General features: G+C 47.9%; 1 long non-coding RNA gene across 1 annotated transcript; it reads right to left on the bottom strand.

Annotated features, from left to right (window-relative positions):
* Positions 1 to 5320: 5320 nt before the first annotated feature.
* LOC133773788 (uncharacterized) lies at positions 5321 to 11808 on the bottom strand. Its single transcript, XR_009867971.1, has 4 exons — positions 11722 to 11808; positions 11504 to 11607; positions 5675 to 5781; positions 5321 to 5459 (listed from the first exon to the last, which is right to left on the bottom strand). It is a non-coding gene; the product is annotated as an uncharacterized LOC133773788 (long non-coding RNA).
* Positions 11809 to 15932: the final 4124 nt, after the last annotated feature.

The following is a 15932-nucleotide window of genomic DNA, read 5'->3' as shown; positions in this document are numbered from 1 at the left end:
TTTTGAAATCCACGCATACAATTGGGTCTTCAAAAAGGTCATGGACAACACATATTATAAAAAACAATAGGGGCTGGCGCTGTGGCATAGTGGGTAAGGCTGCCACCTGCAGTGCCGGCATTCCATATGGGCACCGGTTTGAGTCCCAGCTGCTCCACTTCCTATCTAGCTCTCTGCTATGGCCTGGGAAAGCAGTAGAAGATGGCCCAAGTCCTTGGGCCCTGGAAGACCTGGAAGAGGCTCCTGTCTCCTGGCTTTGGATCGGCACAGCTCTGACCATTGCAGCCAATTGGGGAATGAACCAGGGGATGGAAGACCTCTCTCTCTCTCTCTCTGCCTCTCCTTCTCTCTCTATGTAACTCTAACTTTCAAATAAATAAGTAAATCTTAAAAAAAAAAAAAAAGACAACCCACAGGTCTAGGTGTTTTCAAACTTATGCTCTCTCCCGACCCTATCCACCTCCCTCCCCGCCCCATGTTTTGCTTTCCCAAGTGTTGGTACATCCAGAGGACGGTGCACATGCCCGTAACCATGCACGTGCCTTTCAATGACCTGAGGACTTCCAGGCCACTGCAGCCAACGGGGAGTGACCTTAGATAAAAGGCATGACTCATCCTTGGAGATATCCAGCCCATTTGGCCTGTGTTGTTAAGTGCCTGGTTCCTGTAAATATTGACAGTTAGAAACCATCCCCAGAGCTACCAAGCAACGATCTGGAAGGTAATGTATACGAATACAACCAGCGATTAGGCAATGCTCGTCATTTCCTAAGATTCAGCCACTGATAAATGTCACCCCATTATCTCTCTTCCTTCTAGGGCTCATCTACCTACGGGTGACTCATAGTTGATATAGTATGGGGTCTGATTCAGCATGGAACGTTGGGTCTGCTGTAACAGAGAGTGACATCCAGGCCACTTCAGTTAAGAAGTCTGGCTTCTTAACAAGCCTGGTTTTGCTAGGAAGAAAAAGCTGAAGGGGAGTCTTCGTCATTAACAAATGAGAGGCGGTTTGGAGGGACATGGAGAGGACGGTATTTCCACCTGTTGGAGCCCTTGTGTTACATCCTACGCAGCCCCGTAGGCACATCCCCACTGAGGCTCATCTAGGGATGCCAGCAGATCTGCCAGGCTGAATGCTGTCTGTTCTACCTGATGCCTTTGTGCTTGCTGGCTCCATCTCCAAGAAGGGCCGAGGACACATTGCTGCCCACGCATAAACTGGTTTGACCTTTTGCTGTCTCTTTTTAATTACTTACAATACATTTATCATTAACTGAACATGGACCGTGCTGTCTACGGATTTGCCTTTATTACTGTGCAGGAACTTCTCGTTTGAACCATAGTCCTTGTGAATGGCCCTTGTTTGTTTTCTAAATTCACTCTGGGCTAAGGGTCTGCCCTGCCAAATCATAGATGAGCCTTTCTTTTTTCTTTTTAGATTTATTTATTTATTTGAAAGGCAGAGGTACAGGGAGAGAAAGGAGAGAGAGAGAGAGAGAGAGAGAGAGAGAAAGAGAGAGAGTGAAAGAGGTCTTCCATCTGCTGATTCACTCCCTGAATGGGCCACAACGGCCAGAACTGCGCCGATCTGAAGCCAGGAGCTTCTTCTGGGTCTCCCTCATGGGTGCAGGGGCCCAAGGACTTGGGCAATCTTCCACTGCTTTCCTAGGCCATAGGCAGAAAGCTGTATTGGAAGTGGAGCAGCTGGGATTTGAACCGGCACCCATATGGGATGCCGGCACTGCAGGCAGTGGCTTTACCCACTAAGCCACCAGCCCCCTGCAGATGAGCCTTTCAATATGTGAGTTTTGAGCTTGAGCCTTTGGCTCACTGGAGTGCAGTATAAAAGTGCTGTCCTGAGCTGGAAACATGCCCTACATGCACATACACACATACACACACACAGCAGTAGAGCTCTCTGCACACTCCCTGGACATTTCCTCCATGGTACCCTGCAGGGGGAGCAGAGCTCTGGATGTACTGAACTGCATGGAGGTGCAGGCCAGCACAGCCTGGTGAGCAAGGGTGTGTTACTTTAATGAGAGCCCTGTTTTTGCTGTGAACTGTCTATGTGACTTTGGGTGAGTTACTTAACTGCTCTGAGCCTCAGGTTCCTTATTTACAAAATGAGGCTGCTGATACCTACTTTGTAGGCTGGTGTGAGTAGGGATAATGTACTTAACGCACATGGCTCATAAAAACTGCTCAGTAAATGGTAGCTATTGTCTTCTGTGCCAAGGCACTGTGTACACTGTGCCTGCTAACAATAAAAATGGACTGAAGTTATTAAGGGCCGACGCTGCACCAGAAGTTTTATAGTTGTGGGATTAGCCCCCTAGAGACGTGTGATTGTCCTCATTTTATAGAGGACAAGTCCAAGGGTCAGCCTCGAGTTAGGATTAGAACTGGGTGTCTGTGCTACAGAGAGCACTCTCTGGCTGTTACCAGTGCCTCTTTTCAGGGACACTGGCGGTCAGGGTTGCATGCGTGTTTAGTGGGGGCTGGCAACTCGCTGTGTCAGGTAGCCGCAGGGCGTGTGCTTCATCTTCGCCCCCATTGCCTGAACACAGACAGCTTCACCACCTGGCACAGGCTGCGTGTTCTGTCCCTTTGTGCAGGTGGGTCACACGCCGCTGAGTTCCTGAGTGGCACTGCGAAGCCTATTGATATCCCACCTTTTTAAAACATTTTTTTAAAATTCTCAGATAAAAACTGTACATATTTGTGGGGCACTTTGTGATGTTTCAATACATGTATACAGTGTGTAATGTTCAACTCAGAGTAAGCATTCCCATGTCCTCAAAGGCTTATCACCAATAGTCCAGGTTTTTAATGGAATGTCGATGAGTGGGTGATAGGAATCCAGTCCGCTTGGAAGGCCGAGGGTGTGTGTGTGGCAGGTGCCTGGGGAGTGGGGAGGAAGGCAGGTCAACAGCTAGCTCTGCTCTGTCCTGGTGATCAGAGGCAAAGGAGCCATTCAAGCAGAAGCTCCTCCACCGAGAGCTCTGGTGAAAATGCCACTCACGCCCTGCCCCCAGCCAGAGAAGGTCTTACACGAAGCAATGCGATTGATGTCCTACATGAGTGTGGCCTGCAGTGCACCTCTGTGACACGAGGGCTGCAAGGCACATTGGGAAGAAAGAGGAATTCAGAAGAGCAACGGTGCAGAACATAAAGGAGACCGAATTCCCCTGTGTGGCCAAGAAAGGTGTGAGATGTGTTTCCTGGAGAGGAAACAGGAGGTGGCGTTAGAGGGTCCCCTGGAGGGTGCTGCAAGTAGAGCCTGCTTCCACTCCATGAGCCAGGGCCATGTGGCACAAACACTTCAGTTGGGAGGAACCCAAGTTCCTTGCTCCTCTCTCAAAGCAGCGAGATGGCCTCTGGAGGATGGAGCTGATGGCATCATTCCGCTAACTCAATTCTCTTAACATCCCAGAGGCTACCCAGCCAGGCGGACTGGGAAGCACAGCCAGAGGAAACAGGCTGGAGGCTCAAGGATGCTGGTTCTTCCAATCCCGGCCCCTAGCTTTTTTCCAATGCCTGGCATTTCCCAGAGAGGGAAGGAGCAGTGGGGTGGATGCAGGCAGACTGGCTTTTGCCACGCGGGGATCAGAGCTCACTTTTCTCTTAGCCCCTCAGGGTTTTGGCATGGTGAGTCAGCAGGAAGCAGCTGTCCCCTCCCCAAAGGGAGCAGTGGGGGCAGAAATTACCACGAAAGCCAGCCTTCGGCAGGTAGGACCACGGAAGCATCCACTCTGCCAAGTTGGAAGATCCACATGGGTTGATCTGGGCTCATTAGATCTGCTTCAAGTCCCTCTTTAGGTGTGGCATTTTCTTACTGGGTGCCTCAAAGAGTGCCCATACCCTCAACCAAGTCTTATCCTCCTGGGGTTTCCATGAAGACTAACCGAGATGCTCCATGTAAGATCTTCACAGTGTGTGGCACATAGCCAGTGCTCCACGCACATTATCTAATGCTGTTAGCATCAATCGTCATTATGTCAGCCTCCTGGTTTGCATTTACACTTTCTAAGTCTGTTCTCTTCCAAACCTGTCCAGCAGACACCCCCTATCTCTTAGAAAGTTGGGGCTCCTTTTTTTTGTTTGTTTTCTAAGCCAATGCATTTCTCTTACTTATTCACTTGCTTATTCTTTCATCTGCCCAATACTCATATAAAATATGTACTGTGAGGCTGGCGCTGAGGCTCACTAGGCTAATCCTCCACCTGTGGCGCTGGCACACCGGGTTCTAGTCCTGGTTGGGGTGCCGGATTCTGTCCCGGTTGCCCCTCTTCTAGTCCAGCTCTCTGCTGTGGCCTGGGAGTGCAGTGGAGGATGGCCCAAGTGCTTGGGCCCTGCACCCGCATGGGAGACCAGGAGAAGCACCTGGCTCCTGGTTTCGGATCAGCGCAGTGCTCTGGTCGCAGCGGCCATTGGAGGGTGAACCAACGGCAAAAAGGAAGACCTTTCTCTCTGTCTCTCTCTCTCACTGTACACTCTGCCTGTCCAAAAAAAAAAAAAAAAAAAAATCTACTGTGCACCAGGCCTGTGTTTTCCTTACTTGTTTTCATTTTATTAGAGAGAGAGAGACAGACAGACAGACAGACTTGTGGACTATCTGGAACTTGACCAGGAACTCTGATATAGGATGTAGGAGTCCCAAGTGGTGACTTAACCACTGTGCCAAATGCCCACCCACCCTGCCCCTGGGGCTTGCAGTCTTACAGAGGCTCTGTTACATACTCATGAACACACCTGGCTCCTACACACACGGCTGTTTCTCAGGTCCCAGGACTAATTTCTGAATAGATTCTTGGGTTGTGACTGTTCTATGTTTTCTCGCGCATGGATTTTTCCATCACCAATGTGCCTGGAGCATTGTGTCTGCAGAAAGTGTGAAGAGGCTCTGGGTGACAAAGTGCTCCCTGTTCTAAGGTCTGCTGACGTTCTTGCTGTCCAGGTCAGAGAAGGGACGAGGGAGGAAGCAGCCTATCCCAGTACAAGGAGAGCATCAGGCACATGTGTTCCTGGAGTCTGCAGGAGGCACTTCAGAGCCTGGGAGGTCCAGATAGATTTTCGTGGTTTTTTTTTTTTTTTTTTTTTTTTTTTTTTTTTTTAAGATTTATTTATTTATTTGAAAGGCAGAGGTACAGGGAAAGAGAGGAGGGAGATAGAGAGAGAGGGATCGTCCACTTGCTGGTTTGCTCCCCAAATGGCTGCAGCAACCAGGGCTGGGCCAGGCCAAAGCCAGGAGCCAGGAACTTCTTCTGGGTCTCCCACATGGGTGCAGAAGCCCAAGGACTTGGGCCCTCTTCTTTCCCAGGCAGGTAGCTGGATTGGAAGTGGAGCAACCAGGACTTGAACTGTTGCCCATCTGGGATGCAGGCACTGCAGGTGGTGGCTTAACCCGCTGTGCCACAGTACAGGCCTCCAGGTTTCTGCTTTTAAAGAGCTGCCTGGGCAAAGAACGACAGTCAAGTCACTCTGGAGACTGAGTACCTCACTGGGGACACACAGCAGTGCGAAGCTATGTAAGCAGCAGTTCCCTCCACCAATTCTGGTTCTGTGACTGGGCAGCTGGACCCAAGGCTGGTCCATGGCTGCCCCTGTTGAATCACAGGGGCCAACGAAAGCAGTGGAAGTAGTGCAGGGTCAGAGGACACGCACTCACCTAGCCTTGAATCCTTGTTCTAGACAGTTGTATGCCAACCTGGGGGCACCACTGCTGTCTTTGATGAGCAGAGAAAAACAACTGTAGTGCAGAGCGGGTGTGGTGTGCTGGGGAGAGAGGAGAAATCCTGCCTGGTCCAGCAGCCCAGGCTGAGTCCCACAGAGCCGGGGAGCAGAGCGCATGCTCTCCAGGACACTATTTCAGGCCAGCTGCAGCCACAGGAAGAATGCTCCCTGGGACAGAACTGCTAACCAGGCAAGAGGAAGGGAGGAATGCACTGCCGGACGTGGTTGCTGTTTGCTTTCCCCTCTTCCTTCCCTGAGTCACACGTATTTTTGTCTTGCTGATGTACCCGCCTCCCACAATAGCCTATGTTTTTGAAAATGTGGGAATTTTCTGAGCTATGTTGCAAAACTATGAGCAGTTTTCCAGAGCTCCTCTATGTCATCCGTCTCTTTGACAAAAGGAGGGAGGGAGGGAGGAGGGAGGAAGTAGAAGAGGGTAGGGGTGGGGGAAAGGGGAGAGAGGAGGGAAGGGAGAGACAGAAACATTTTGCTGACGTCAAAGAGGACCACACTCTACAGGATAACATTACCCTTACCTCAACCACCCACTCCCTTTAATTTACTACAAACCAAACAGCCTGTTTGGAAGCCCTTAGCCTTGCAGTCTCTCTCTCTCTCTCTTTCTCCCTCCCTCTCTCTCTCTCTCTCTGCTGGAAGTCTGAACACTACCTGATTCCCTGAAACCAAGGGGATTTCCATGAGTGATAAGTTAGCCCGTGTTTGTGGAGAGCGCTGCAGTAAATTGATCCAGCTGCTTGCGAAGCTGATGGAAAAGGCTCCAGGGGAGAAGCCCGCATCTGCAGCTGGGGCCGCCACTGGCTCTGCCACATTGCCTCGCCCCAGTCCGCCCAAGAACCTGCCCGTGCTCGCCTCCCGTGCCCTGCAGTGCCTAGCGAACTCTCTTGGCTTTGTGCGCTGCCCGTGGCTTCTCAGGGTCAAGGTGATTTCTCCCACGCATGTGTCAATGCCGGACATGGAGGGCGATGCGGTGCAGGCAGGGGCCACAGCCTTGTTCCCTGATGCTCTCGCTGGAGTCACCCTTTGGTGCGCTGGCGTGTTTGATGTGCTTCCCAGCAGCCTCTCCCAGATCTGTTGTCTGAGTATCCAGGGCTTGTTTACAAATAAAATCAAAGCTGGCAACAATAACCTGTAACCCAAGGCTACAGAAAAACTGATTCCACAACCCAGATGGTGGAGTTCAAGCTGTTTGCTGGCCAAGGCCGCACAAGTTAATTTTTATCCTAGTAAAAAATAATAAACACTGCATTAGCAACTAAATGTTTATCAATTTGCAGTTCATTTCCAGCCAGATCATTTCACTCCTGCATGTTTTTTACTGCTAGCTGATGCACTGGAGTGCTTTTCATGAAACCATATGTGGCTATTTAAGTCCTCGCCTCTATAGCATTTATATAGCGATTTTCACCTTAATTGGATAATATTATTTGGCTACTTCAGCCATGAGCCTCAGATACCACATTTTGATGATAAAGAGACGGCAGGAAAGGAAAGTTGAATGACTTGCTGGGGATCACCCTGCAGCGCAGGGAGGATGCAAAACAAGGAGGCATAAGTTTTTGTTTTGCTTTTATACCCGACCCATACCTGCGTGTGCGGCACCACCTGCGTGGGCAGGACGGCACTGGTTGTTTCTCTTCCCCATCCTGTGATAAGTTAATATCAGAGGAGATGACAGAGAACAGCTATCAAATGGAGTTAGGAACTCGGTCCCAGAGGATGTTTGAACAAACATAAGCAGTGGTCACACATCAAGAGTGTGACTGGGGGCTGGCCTTGTGGCCTTATGGGAGAGCAGCCGCCTGTGACGCCAGCATCCCATATAGGCACCTGTTCGTATTCCAGCTGCTCCTCTTCTGATCCAGATCTCTGCTAATGGTCTGAGAAAGCAGCAAAAGGTGGCCCAAGTTCTTGAGTCTTTGCATCCACATGGGAGACCCGGATGAAGTTGTTGGTTCCTGACTTTGGCCTGGCCCAACCCTGGCCATAGTGGCCATCTAGGGAGTGAACCAGCAGATGGAAGATCTCTCTCTCTCTCTCTCTGTAACTCTTTCAAAATACGTAAATAAATTTTTTTAAGACTGTAATTGAAGCTTGGGTCCATTCAGCGGCCCTATGGCCAAAGCTCTGTGCAAGTGCTTTGACTGTTCTTGTTGTCACAGCAAAATCGGAGCCACCATCCAGTGGTGTCATCTCCCATTGATCACCAGATGATTACAGCCAGAAACAACGATTTGGCCATGAAGAAGTGGGGGGGGGGGGGCTGGACCACGATCATGCAGACGTGGAGCCCTCCCTCAAATCTCGCAGTGCTCCCTTGTGCAAGTGTGTAATAGATCCCTTGATGTTGCCATGTGGTTTGTGGCAGGTCTGAAGCAAGTACTCGGGTCACGGGTCAGTAGAGCTTGCAAGGGCAGCAGGAAAAAGAAGTCAGAGCAACGTTTCGTCTTGATTTCCTGAGGAATAGGACTCCATTTCTTGAGGCTTAAGTTTTCTTCCCTGAAGCGAGGAGGGTCTAGGAGGATGTCCTTCACAGGGCTGGCAAGTGCATAGGCAGTGAGTGTTTTCAGGGCCTGTCATAGTGCGTGGCATCTGCTGGATACTCAAGAAGTGGTCTTGTTGGGAGGAGCAGGCCTGGCAGGAGCTGGCAGATAATGGACTGAAGCTACCCTGTGTATGCAATCCTGAGGATGAAGCAATACCCAATGGATAGCTTACAACAGTTTTCTTTCTTTCTTTTTTTTTGGCCAGCTTGAATATATAAACTTTTCATGATGCAAGTGACATAGTCAAACTTGTAGTTATAAAATTTACTACTGTGTCTAGTGAATGTGTGTATTTAGAAATGTGACTTTTGCTGTACTCATTGTTCAGATTCCTTGTCACTACTGGTCTTTGTCATTTCTTGAGCCCTTTCTGAGCTGCGCTGGCTCCATCTTCCAGAATATGGCATCCTGTTTCTCCCCAAGTATCTCAGAGATTTAGCACTTACTGTGTCTCTACATTGTGGTCAGTGAAAATGTCATCCCAAGCCTCACTGTTCATGCACTATTTGCCATCTCCACAAGGCTACCTTCTGCTGTGCTGCTTTTAAAAGGGATTTTTATGGGACTATGGCTAAGTAAGGAAATGTTTATACATTTTAGAGATGCATACTAAAGTAGGAGGAGGTGAAATGATATGAAGTCTGGGGTTAAAAATGGAAAAGACAAAAACTAGAGCAAGTGTGGAAAAATCTGGGTAACTGTTGATTTGCAGCAATGTAAGCTATATGGGGATTAATTGTGGTATATGCTCTTCTTTTGATATGTTTGAAGATTTTTCATAATAAAGATTTAAAGTGAGCTTTTAAAAATTTACTTACCATATCTAATACCTGCAATGGAGATTATACCTTGAAGAATATACCTATAAAGGCAGTAGGTTTCTTGAGCAGGTGTTTGACAATAGAATAAGAGATTGCTTGGGATGCCCACAGCCCATATTGGAGTGGCTGGGTTTAAGTCTCCACTCTGCTCTTGATTCCCACATCCTACTGATGCACACTTTGGGAGGCAGCAGGTGATGGATGGGTCCTTGCCACCCACGTGGGAGGCCTGAATTGAGTTCCCAGATCTTGGCTTTGGTCTGGCCCAGCCCCAGGTGTTGTGGGCATTTGAGGAGTGAATTAGTGGCTGTGAGATCTCTGTCTGTCTCTCTGCCTTACAAATAAATAAAATAAATGGAAAAGTTTTAAAAGTTCACATTTCTTTGCATTAAAAAATAAAGACTATTTCAAATTTTATTTATTTATTTTTTAGTTTATTTGAAAGGCGGGGTGGGGGGAGAGAGAGAGGAGAGAATCTTCCATCTGTTGGTTCAGTCCCCAAATACCTGCAGGAGTGAACTCAATCCTAGTTTCCCGTATGAGTGGCAGCTACCCAAGTACTTGAGTCATCACTGCTATCTCCCAGGGTGTGCATTAGTAGGAAGCTGGGATGGGAAGAAGAGCCAGTTCCTGAATTGAGGCATCCAGTAGGGGATGCAGGCATCCCAAGCGGCATCTTAACTTCTGTTCCAAATATCCACCCTAACTATATACTATTCTTCCTGGTAACCTTCATCAACATCCAAAACTGGCATTGATTGAGTTCCTTTCAGGGTCTTTTGTTCCAAATAAAGAAATTGAGAGAGCACTCTGTCATATGAGGAGCTTTTCATGGATATAAACACAAACTGGTGTCTTCCACTTGCCTCTACATTCTAATTTCCTCTATGCTTTGCTGATGTGAGCAGACAGAATTGGCAATGATCCTAAGTGGAGAACTTGCATAAACCATGGACAGCTCAACTATGGTGTCCTTTATTCAAAATACCTATTACCTATTGTCCTTGTTGGCGCTGGAGTTGGAAGGCCCAGAATGGCAAGGAGCATGCAGACCATGGGCCTGGTGGCCCAGACCTGGGGGTGCAGCGTCTGTGGTGGCATCAGAGGGAAGAGTCCACGTTTTCTTCATTGGCCATGCTTACCCCTGGAGAAAGGTAAGCTCCGTGATCTACACTGTGTCTACAAAGCCAAAGTGAGTGGTTGAGCCACTGTCCAGCGAACTCAAAGTGTGGCAAGAAGTCTAGGTCTACAAGTCCTAATTATGGTACTCTGCAGTGAACAGGAAATTATTCTGTATTTACTTTACATTCGTTTTGTAGCCCCAGCTTTTCCAAAGGAGGAAAGGAGAAGTTACTATTTTTAAAGCATGGTTGAAGAATAGAATACTTTCCATGCAAACATGGTAGATCATTTGTCAACGAGTATTATGATTAAAAATATCTACTGGGCCTGTATGGGATGTCCGGAATTCTCTGGAATTTTTTCATTTTATTGTATTTTCCCCCATGGCTGTATTGCATTACACCACAGTAGGCTGGTCATGATAGTTGAGAGATGTACTATCTGACACTTTTTGGTGTGGTGGCCTCATTCACACTCCACATTTTATAATAGAGAGAATTTTGTCTATTTTGAAAGAACTCTTCCTCAAAAATAAAAACCACAGGCTAACGGCTTTAGAGTGTTCATCTCAACATTTCTGTACCTGTAGATTTGTTGGAATGCAGAAAAAAAATAAGATAAACAAAATACCCATGTGTGCAGTCTGAGAGTAGGTTCCTTTTTGGAAGGTGTGTGTGTGTGTGTGCGTGTGTGTGTTTTGATGAGCTAAGTGTTGATTCTAACCCGAAAAGACCGAAAAGTGTGAGATTAGGTAAGTGTCTGCTAGATACATTATTGCCATGTGGGTTCTGTGCTCAGAGGTCACTGGTCGTAGCTGCAGAATAAAGTTCACCAGTTGTTGATCTTCCCTCTGATTGGGCGGTCCCTGAAAGCAGAATGTGAACGATCTTCCGGAAGCCCTTTGTCAACTTCAGGTCTGCCTCGTGACGCTGGAGTTTCCAGCAAGGGCACGCATGATGAAGTCTGCAGGCATTGCTTGAGCAACGCCAAGTGGCCACTGGCCAGGGGAGAAGTTAAACCAGGAGATGGCTATCAGAGGCAGTTGTTAGACTTGGCACATCTTTCTCGAGCTGCTGAGCTGAGCAGGAAAGAGGGAAGGTTGTTTGTGGATTTATCACATCAATTCTATAATGCACCCTTTCATCTGAACCTTTCTCTTTGCCCAAGAGTGAAACAAGTCTGACTTGCATACCATGGAGGATTTAGATTGGACGCTTTGCTGCTTCCGCCCACACCCCCATGAAGCCCTCCACTTACAGTTTTCCACATTGATTTTCCTGAAGCCTGGACAGTAGCCTCTTAGGTGGTTTGGGATGTCTTCTGGTTGTACTTAAATTTTTCCAACAGATTTGCAGCACATCCTATAATAAATAAGAATAGCTTCCTGTGAACTGTGGTGACTTCTCATACTACATTTGCAAGTGTGTGTGTGTGTGTGTGTTGTGTGCTTGCATATGCATGAAAAATGGCCTGACCCTCCAATGACTGCAAAACTGTCTCGGCTGAACATCCTTTGGTGTGGTCATCTTGCCTTCGGGTCGTCAAATAAAATGGTGTTTGGGTCGCATCTAGCACAGATACTTTAACCGTAAAGCTTAATGTATAACTAGCATTTTTTTTTCCTTCTGTGTCAGCAGTTGGCAGCACAATACTGTAAATAAGGATTCTGGTGAGCAAGTGGACATCTGTGGAGCCCGGGGATGGGAAGGCTGGGGTAAGCAGTTTTGAAATTCATGCCAGTGGTTGCTGCAAGTGATAAGATAATTTGAGTAACCCATAAGACCTGTGGATTCACAGGTTTCAAAAACAGGAAAGTCTCTTGTTTAAAAACCCTCTAAAGCAACATGTGGGCTTAGAAGAGAAGCTGGCTTGTGGTTTGGTGATTGTACTTCCTTATTGATATAATGGCCGCTGACGAAAGGCCTCCCGGGATTGCAGGGCTGTGACCGCAGGCCCGACAGTTACCCTGACGGGTTCTGAAACAGACCGGGGCTTTCTGGACAGATGAGAAGTCTAAAAATTTCCCTTTTCATTTCCTCTCTTGTGTGACTTTGTCATTTTTTTTTTTTTGAAAAACTGGTAATAGAAAAGGGAATTTTGCCCATGCTTTTAAGGAGTTGGTCTTTGACTAGCGCTCCCCCTCCCCCGGCACCACCCCCTACTCCTTCAAAATCTCTCTGAAAAGCCCAAGCTAAAACAATAAATCAGCCATTGCAGATTTCTCAGTGGGTCTATGTTTGATTAATTGGCTTTTAGGCGGGATTCATAATAAGCAAATCTTTTAAAATGGTATGACTTACTTTCATTTATTTATTTATTTATTTGAGAGGCAGAGAGAGAGAGAGGAAGAGAAGAGAGAGAAAGAGAGGGCATTTCCATCTGCTGCTTAACTCTCCAGTTGCCTGCAGTGGCTGGGGCTGGGTCAGGGCCACATCCAGGAGCCAGGAACTCAATCCAGGTCTTCCATGTGGGTGGCAGGAACCCAATTATTTGAGCCATTCTTGGCTCCCTCCCAGGGCCTGCATGGGCAGGAAGCTGGAATCTAGAGCCAGAGCTGGGAATCAAATGCAGGCACTCCGATGTGGGATGCAGGCATCCTAACTGCTAGGCTAACTGCCCACTCCCATAAAATGGTATGATTTTTAAGAAACATTCTGTGACCTCCATATCTTTGGCGTCCAGGTGTTTAAAGCCCAGGTAAAAGCTGTGTCCTTCTGGAAACCTAATCCTCTCTTAGCCAACTGGGGTCTCTGTTGGGCACACGCTCCCAGGAGGCATGCTTGAGTTCTTGCCTAAATGAAAACAGATGCCATTCCTGTGTGACATAGCGAACTGGCCACAGCACAGAAAGTTCCTCTGGCTCGAGGAGTGGGGGCTGTCTCAGGCCCTGAGAACATCTGCATCAGGCTAAACTTGAGAAAGGGCCCCTGTGTTCCTATCTGCCTTGCAGAGGACGCCTGGGTGACAGCTAGTGGCTGACTCTGCCTTCAGGCAGCTGCTGGTCTTCTCTCCCTCCAGGAGAAAAATAGGGCAAGAAGGTAGAACCTGCTTCCATGCTGCAATTCCTCTGGGGAGCATTGTCCCTGCAGGCTTTGCTCCCATCTTGCATACAGGTACGTAAGAGTCATTTATGCTGTTTGGTGTAGCCTGGGAGTTCCTTTTATTTTTGGTGAATTCAAAGAAGATACCATTTGGAAGAAGGGTACATATCAGTGCTCTAGAAGATTCCTAGACAAACACACTGACTGTGACCAAATGATCCCATCTCACCAGTTCCTCTGTCTTGGCCCTGATGATCTGCAACTCAAAACCATGGGTTGAGATGATTGCACAGCACAGTCTTTCTTTCTCTCTCTCTCTCTCTCTCTCCCTCCCTCCTTCTCTCTCTCATTCTCTCTGTCTCATAAGCTTAATAAATCTGCCCATCACATCACTGAGACCACCAGGCACTGCCATCCTGCCAAGTTTGGGAGCAAACAAGAACTGCCAAAGTCTTTATGTTATGCAGAGAGCAAGGACACCTTTCTGGGTTGTGCATGGCTATGCTGTGTGCTTGTTGGATGCCATGTGTATGTGAACACTTTGTGTGCACGTATCTACAGTTGTCCTGCAGTATCCTCAGGGGATTGTTTGTGGGACTTCTCCCAGGTACCAAAAGTGGTGGATGCTCAAGTCCCTTATATAAAATGGAATAGTATTTGCATGTAACCTGCACACATCTCCCTGCATACATTAAAACCATCTCTAGATTACTTCCAATACCTAATACAATGTAGATGCTATGTAGTTGGTTGTTATACCATACTGCTTAGGGAATCATGACAAGGACTGAAGTCCGTACATGTTCAGTACTGACACAATTATTTTTCTGAGCAATTCTGATCTGTGGTTGATTGAATCATGGATGCAGCACTGGCCAGCTGTCCTGGGTGTGCATGGTGCTATGTGTCCCTACTGTGTGTCTTCACGACTCTCATGTCTGAATGTTGTGAGTGTATGTGTCTACTGGGTATGAGCACGTGCCTATGATTGTATGGGCACGTGTTCACGCTGTGGATGCATGTGTACTGTGTGTATGTACCATGTGCCTGTGCGCTGTGTATGCAGGGCAGCGGCTGCCACGGATCTGTGGGGGCTGGGGGGAGGGGATGGCTGCCACGGATCTGTGGGGGCCGGGGGGAGGGGATGCTGGCATGAGGCGGGCCTGTGTGGGAGCAGGTAAATCACTTCAGTACAACGGTGCTTTTCATCAGGTTTGCCGCCCTTTCCCCCTTAGGCAACAGGCATTGAGGTTGCAGTAACCTTACAGACAGGCAAAGCGTGTGTTGCATTTCTGCTTCCTGCCTGCCTCTCCAGAGAGTTCTGTTTCCGTGTATTTTTTCTCCCGCCTCAGGATAAAGGAGAGAGTCTTGAAATGGAGGTGATGGAGCTGCAATTCAACATCACACGGTTCCTTTGAGTTCTCTGTGTGTGTGTGTGTTTCCTGTGTATCCAAAAGACAGACCGAGAGAAAGAAAAAGCAAAAGCAGGAATCAGACGGGAAAGATAGTAAGAGTGTGTATTTATAAAATAAAACGTCTATCCCTCAGCACAGGACTTGAAGTCTGTCCCAGTTTCCTGTCTCTAACCTCACTGTAAGTGCTGACCCACTTCTGGCTATTTTTATTTGTTTCTTTGAAAATGCTCACTGTGTGATTAGAGTTGACTCTTGGTCAACCTTGTGCTTATTTCTCCCTGCCATCTGGGTCTCAAAGTACAGCCCTTCCCACCTCACTCCCAATCATTATGGGTGAGCACAGAGCCAAGGACGGCAGGGGTGAGCGGGTGATGTGGCAAGCGAGTGACCCCTTTCCTTGCCATGAGAGACACAAGGACATCAGCCGCTACCTGCACGTGCAGCCTCGTGCTGGCATTGCTCATGTCTGACTTTTCTCTCACCGGCGTGCAGACTCCCCTGCACACAACGCCTTTCCCAGCCCCGACGCTGGTTCTCTCACCCAGTTTTTCACTTTGGGCACCCCGGCAGTAAGTGTTAGTCACTTATCTAGGATTATAACCTGAGTCAACAGTGGAACCAGGAAGTGAACACGGGATCCAGCGTGGCGTGGAAAGTTGGGTGTATTTGCTTTTCTCTTTAAGCAAACTTTGATTTATTCTTTAATAAGTTACCCGGGAGGATATAGTTCTGGAGAGATTTGACTTGGCATCCGAATCTAAGTCACATATTGGTAAAGGAGGAGAGGAACAGTGAGTCTTTTACGTTCTTCCAGCTTTATCATTAACCCCAAGTTTGGAAATAGATTTGCTTTGAGCAGCGTCAGTTTCCCAGTTTTTTTACAAAGTGACAATTACCTGTTAACAAGGTAGTTTGACATCCTCATTGGCAAAGTGGTATAACTTGGGTGTCACAGGGCACCATCAAAACCCTCGACTTCAGACATTCCTGGTTTGGGTCTCAGCTCGGTCACTGACAGGTGCCTTCCCTTCTCCGGGCTCCATTTCCTCATCTGTGAAATGAGCATGAAAACAGTCCCACCTGCAAGGCTGCCGGATTCAATAAGGAAGCAGATATGATGGTGCGTGGAGTGCAATATACACTTGGCACAGCAGCTACCAGGATTATTTATTACTTCAGTCGTTTTTATTAGGTGGGACACAGTTTCTAGAAATTTCTCCAGGATGTCAC

The sequence above is a fragment of the Lepus europaeus genome, chromosome 14, assembly GCF_033115175.1.
Source record: "Lepus europaeus isolate LE1 chromosome 14, mLepTim1.pri, whole genome shotgun sequence".
NCBI lineage: Eukaryota > Metazoa > Chordata > Mammalia > Lagomorpha > Leporidae > Lepus > Lepus europaeus.
The sequence above is the reverse complement of the archived record's forward strand: the minus strand, read 5'-3'. Positions and strand labels throughout refer to the sequence as shown.